Consider the following 7,004-nt stretch of genomic DNA (forward strand, 5'->3'; position numbering starts at 1 on the left):
CAATACTAGCATCACTGCCTCAGCTCCACCTCAGATCATCAGACATTATATTCTCATAGGAGCACCAGCCTCTGGTGCCAAAAATGTTCAGGACCACTGCTGTATAACATCAATTACATGACATTCTGAAAAAGGCAAAACTATGGAGACAGCAAAAGAATTGATAGTTAAGCATTTAGCAGGAAGAGAGGATAGAATAGACAAGAAGAGAGGATTTTTAGAGTAATTAATATACTCTATATGATACTATAATGGTGAATACATGTCATTATACATTTGTCCAAACCCATAGACTGTACAACACCTAGAGTGAACACTAATATAAACTATGGACCTTGAGTGATGGTGATATGTCAAGGTAGGCTTGTCGGTTATAACAAATGTACCAATTTGGGGCAAGATTTTGATAGTGGGAGAGGCTGGGCATATGTGGTGGCAGGGAGCACACAGGAAATCTCTGTGCTTTCTGCTCAATTTTGCTATTAACCTAAAAGTGATCTAAAATATAAAATCTATTTTTTAAAAAGTACTCCATACATATCTACATATACATATGTGTACATACACACACACACAAACACACACGCACGTTTTCATTTGCTAGAAGCACAGAAGCACATTTTTATTTAAAACCCTAAACATATTTGGTTTTTAATTTACTCTTTGCAATGTTCAATCTTATAAAAAAAAACAAATCTTTAAATAAATTTTGGAGACCATAGAAATCATTTAAATGGAGATAACTGGTTTAATGTATTTAGATTACTTCAATTCCAAAAATTCCATATTAATGACCTTAAAGGAGTCAAATTTAGGATATTATCAGCACCATTATCTGTTTAAATTAACTTCTAAAAAGCACAGACCTTAATGTTAAGCCAACTAGTTCACTTAAGAGTTTTTATATTAAATGCCAAATCCTGGATTGTTGGAGAAACTTAGGCACATTTCATATCAGGAAAATATCTATTTGAACAGTATATTATTTGAGACACTTTCAATTTCAAATGACAGAACACCAACTCGTCCTAGGAAAATAAAAGGAGTTAGGAGATTTATACTGTTTCCTGGGAAGAGTAGGGATAAATCTGGATACTGGATTAGGTCTCTCTCCCTCCTCCTCCTTCCTATGTCCCTGACTTCATTGCTTTCTTCTCCCTCCCTCTCTCTCCGACTCCTTCTTTTGCTCCCCCCATCTTTGCATATCTGAGTGTTTTTTCCCTCATTTTTACCTATTGAGGATTTGATTCTTCCAAGCAGCAGGAGATGGACATGACCTGCAGTTGACTCCAGGCTCACAAAGACTGGATTAGCCATCACAGAGGAAAGAGAGAGCATTTATTTCCCAGAGCTTCTACATACAATACCAATGAAGTAATCTGATTGACCCAGCTAGTATTATCTGCTCATCTCTAGGCCAAAATCTGTGGGGGCTCCATTATAACCTCATTTGTGTAAAAGAGAAAGTGCCTCTAAATGAGGAAAACAGAAATGGGAAAAAAGGAGTGTGTGGGGTGGGGGGAATTGAGAAGATATTAGTTTTATTAATATATTTAATTTTGTTAATTTTGATTAATGTGTTTAATAGAAAATGTTGTTTTGAAAACAAAAGTCCCAGGGTAAAATTATATTTCTATGGGGAAATTCAGAAAAAAGTTATTTCTACAATCTGATAATGAAGATGTAGAGTAGATTAGCCAATCAAATGATACTAAGTACTTCAGGAAGCATCTTCCTGGAAACTAAATATGGCTGACATTTTCCTTTATTATTAACTATATTCTCCTGTCAAGATGAGGTTCAGTCTACACTAGCTTGTTTAAATTAAAATTTTTTTTGAGTTTTTTTCACTTTGAGGTTATAATCAGTCTGCAGAGTTTTGATAGATTTGACAGGTTTCTATAAGTGGCCATGAGTTAGAATTCAAAATATTAACAATAAATTATATTTTAAAAGTTCTTCATATACATAAAATAAAACAAAAATAGTTTAATCTTATTTGAGATGAAATCTAAAGTGAAATACAAATAGTTACCATCTAGTCCATGGATAATTCTGTTTTTTAAAATCTTGTTTTCCACAAATGGATGTATTGGAGGTGTGGAAGTTCACCCAAATTAATTAACATTCTTTGTCTATGTTGACATTTCAAAACTAACATTATGGTAAATATTTAGATTTTAACAAAATCTTCAACTCCTTTAGAGTAGCCCTTTCCAGATTCAGTTCTCTGGAGTCTTTTCTTTCATAAAAATATTGTTTGCAACAGGCTTCTTCTGTTAGTGTCTGCTCTGTTTAATTAGCTCCCAGTGAACATGACAAAAGAAGTTGTAAAGTAAAATTCACCTTAAATTCCATGATTAACCAAAAATGTGAAGAACAGTGCTTCTCATAAATGTCTCCAAAATACTAATTCATAAATCAGGAAAACAAACTTGACCTTGTTCTCAGTTTCATTTCCATATCCTACCTCAATAAGAGTATAAACTCCGATGGCTCAGTGGCATCTCAGGTTCTAACTATGCCACCTCTAGCTCAGTTCACAAATATCCACCAATCTCTTTCTCTACCCATGTTCCTGTAGTGCATTAACTATTCATTTATTTACACTGTAATTCGGTTTGGTGAACAGCTTGGGGGTGAGGGGAAACAGATTTTAGGCTATTGCTCCTCATTGTGCACAGTCTTTTTCAGTGCTCTCATCTGTCCCCTGTTCAACTTCTTTAGTTACCTGGATGCAACTCCTAGATTCTAGCCTGTTCCTGCATTTCTGTATTTTGACTTACTCTCATTTTTAACCTGCTTTCAGCCTAAAGATTTTTCTGGTATCTGTGTTTACATCTACTTTCATTCAGTACATTTGGGCTTCTAGCTTCTATTCCCAGACATATTCCTACTTTGGTGGTCTTTGACTAATATATAATACAACTAATGGTAATAAGAAGAATATAAGGAAGAAGTCATCCTTAAAGTAAACATTCTCTGTACAGAATCTACAAATGATATAGATAGACAATCAAGAGTTGGTCATATAGAGGGGTTGATTAATTATACCTAATTATTCAGTTTTTTTATTATCTAAGACACTGCCATTTTTTTTTTAGCTATCTACCTTTTACCATTTCACTAAACTGAAATATTAACATTTGTTAAATCAGTGTCTAAAGTAAGATTTAGAATTTGTGAATTTCAGTAATTTGTGCACTATTGTCAAATCAAGAATCGACACTCTCTGATGAAATATTTAAAATCTAGAGTGTTTCAAAATATTTAAATATTTTGTCATTCTTATACTGAGATTTACAAGGGTGTAGAGAGGAGAAAATGTATTGTCAACATTTTCTGCACAGTAAGGGGGGAGAAATTTATTGACACGAGTATCTATAACATTTCTTTAAACTAGCATGATTTCCTTTTGGATAATTTGTACATTACATTATCCACTCACCCAACTTTATCTATTACGTGTGTTATTGTTTCTGGATATTATTTTATGAAATACCTGCTTCAGTGACTATTTAAAATTCAGTGTAATAATCAAAAACAATTTCATCCTTTGTCATTTTAGCATGTCACTGCACTGCTAAGACTATATAGCATTGAAAAAAAAGTCTATCATTTATACTTATGTTTTAATCTTATATCTTAAATCTATTCTTGTATCTTGAATCAGTTCTTTCTTATGGTTTAAGCTATTTGAGTATAGCTGCTTTGTGAGGCAGGATTTTTTCCAAGCTTCTTCAGTTGCTTTCCAAAGGTGCAAAAATAATCCTGTCACAACAGAGAAGAAGAGCTTATAAAGATGCTTTAAAAACCTTATCACCAGGAAACAGTGCACAGTGTATTGTATAATATAGTGTCTTAAAATACTTCTGCTTACCTCCTTATTGATGCTGCTACAATATTTACATAACACTGCTAACTAATTCTTCATTATGTAGGTTATTTATCCTTTCTCTAGGAGACTGTCTTCCCAGCGCATTTAATATTATCTAATTGTGGCATTGTTTTTATTTCTACCTACTATTTAGCTGCAATGTATCTTCTCACTTCTGGGGTTGCAATGGCGGGTCAGGATTCATGTTTACTGCTCCTTGGGGTAAGAAATGAAAGAGTAGGAGGAAATCTGTGGCAGGACAGAGTCTTGGCTAGCCATCAAAGCAAGTTGTTTATGTCTTCAGGATGGGTTATTTCAGAACCAAAAAATTAAAAAGGAAAAAATAAAATAAAGGACCTGTTTTTGTTCAGAGGAATAGTTATCCTGGGAGCAAAAAGCAAACATTAAAACTAATATTTCAGAAATTACTTCAGTAGAAAGACATTTTTAATGCAAGATATCTCAGAGACTAGGGAAAATTATCTGAAGCATTAAATATTTTCAAGACTGTCTGTGGTGAATATATTTTTAAACCCTAGGCTAGATGTTTCTATTAACATGTTGGAGAGTTGATTCAAATCAGGGAAAAAAAAAAAAAACAAACATTTCCGTGTGACCAAGGAACACTCCAAGGCAAAGAGCATGTAGTACACTTGGCTCTACTACTATCGACCTGAAGGTCAATCCAGATGGACAAGATCTTTGAGTTCTCTCTTTAACAATTTAACACTCTGTTAAGCCTGGTTTCCCATTTATTTTCTTGCACATGTGTCTACCATTATTGCAGTGCCTTGGGCCGAGATCACCTAGCTTCAAACACAGTTGTTGGTCCCACTTCACAAATAAGTCACCTCATCAAGGAGCAACCAACAATGTCTTGGCTCTTACCCACAGCTTGATTTCCTGGAGCTTAAACACAGTTCTCAAATGCATTCCTCTTCAACAGCTAGGGAAATAAAACTTAGAGGTCACTTCTAAGCTAGATTTTTTGATATAAATTCTACTAATTCCCCAAGCAACCCCAAAGGTAGATGTTTACAGTTATTGAGTTGCTGAACTGCCTGAGATTTGTTACACAGGAAAAAAAAAAACAAGTTAACATTTTTTTCCTCAGTTGAAATGATAAAAGCATCTAAAATTTTAGAGGTTCTATAAACCTGTAGATTTTTCTTTATATACTAAACCTGGCTGTGTATATATAAACTGGCCATACGCCTTTTTTTTCCTCACCAACTAAAACAAATTCAGGGTCATTCTGTCAAATAAATGCAGTAGTCCTTTCAAAATTAAATTCATGATGTCATTTAATGAGCAAATTAGACCTCGATGTATCTAAGTAGCTAAACATTAAAGTTGTATGATAATTAAGGCTTTGAATATATCTTGCTAAGGTATAAAACCCTCTTTTTCTTCTAAAAATGAAAAACAAATAATTATTGACTAACCGGTAGAAACCTGACATTGGACTGTGAGGTTTTACAAAGTTGCCTCTCGATATGCTGTGAGTTGGATTTTATCACCCCTTAGACTGAGGAGAAAAACAGCCTCACAGAGAACACGTGACTTCCCAAGGTTACTCAACCCATCATTGAGCTCTGATTCAGTTCTCCTAACTCCATCTCTGTGTTATTTCCACTACATGATGCTGCAACTCTTCATCTGAAAATTTAATCATAAAAGCTACTACATCATTAATCTACAAACATGTTTTCATTCTACCCCGTAAACTCGCTCAGTACAAAATGCTGTCCTCTGTTAACTGCATAACCTTGGGCAGGGCTAGGGTAGGTTTTGATCTATTGAAATAGATCTGATTAAAAACCTAAATCAAAATATAGGACTAAGAATTTAAAAAGCAAAAGTACATTTTTAAGCTCACTGTAAGTTCTGTTTTCAGCAAGAATGTTTTTGGATGATTTATAATGGAAATTTTTCAAATTACTTATTACAATAAAAATACCTGATTATACTTAGTAACTGTACATAGCATATTTTAAACCACTTTGAGAAGATGAACATGATTTAAATCTCTTTATACTAATTTCTGCCTGATGTAGAGGACTTATAACAGATGCATTAAGGAGATTTAATGAACTTCACTAGGATAAAACTTACAACAGAGCACTTTCTTTAATGCTGAATTTTAACTCTCATACGACACTAGTTTAAGAGTACTTTAATGAGCTTTAAAATCTAAGTAGATTTAATGTGTTTGGGGTTTTATCTTTTGTCTATCCATAATGTAGAAGAGTATGTTGTTCTATATGAAATTTTGTTGAACTATAGATAAGCAGGCATTTTTTGATCCTGTAATAGCAGTACATATTATACTAAGTGAGTTTAGTGGGTATTAAATAATAATTTTGACTTTGTTCCACAATTTACATGTAATACAGTAGTTTAACTCCTGGACTAAAGAATGGTATGCCAAAGGTACTATTTGAAATGAGACATAACTGAATGACAACTATTCTGTTTAAATGACATTAATGACAGCTAATATTTCAGAGGTGCAGCCAATTTCAAGTATAGTATAGTCATCTCTGAAGCTTTAGATTCTTTTATGTCATAGTATAAACAAAATATATTTTGTCCTTCCTCTATGATCTCCAGTGGGTATTTGTGGCTATTTTCTCTATCTGGAGCAACTTACCATTACTTACAAAAAAGATCGAAGTAGGGTGTAGAGAAAGAGAGAGAGAGAGAGGGAAAAGGAGAGAGAGAGAGAGGGAAAAGGAGAGGGAGAGAGAGAAGGCAAACTGCCTATAGATTATTTTAAACATAGGGTTAATCATTTTCCGTACCTATCAATTACTCTAATCAGCAGTAGATTACTCCCCCCACCCTTTTATTTTCTTCCTTCCCGTAACTTCTCATAGCTTCTTGGCTACTTGAGTCAATCCAAGTTTCAGGCCCTCTGAACACAGTTGTTTTCCACTTATTTTTAGTTTAAAAATCCTTTTCAGCATCTCGATACATTAGCAGCTTGGTTCAGATAGAGCCTATACTCCTTGCATAATCCAATAAAAATAACTTATATGTGTTTAAAGTGCTTTAGACATCTTAATATCCTTACGAATACATTTGATCCTCCAAGTCCAGAAAAATATTTGGAAAGTTAATATGA

The sequence above is a fragment of the Pteropus vampyrus genome, unplaced genomic scaffold (assembly GCF_000151845.1).
Source record: "Pteropus vampyrus isolate Shadow unplaced genomic scaffold, Pvam_2.0 Scaffold281, whole genome shotgun sequence".
NCBI classification, from domain to species: domain Eukaryota; kingdom Metazoa; phylum Chordata; class Mammalia; order Chiroptera; family Pteropodidae; genus Pteropus; species Pteropus vampyrus.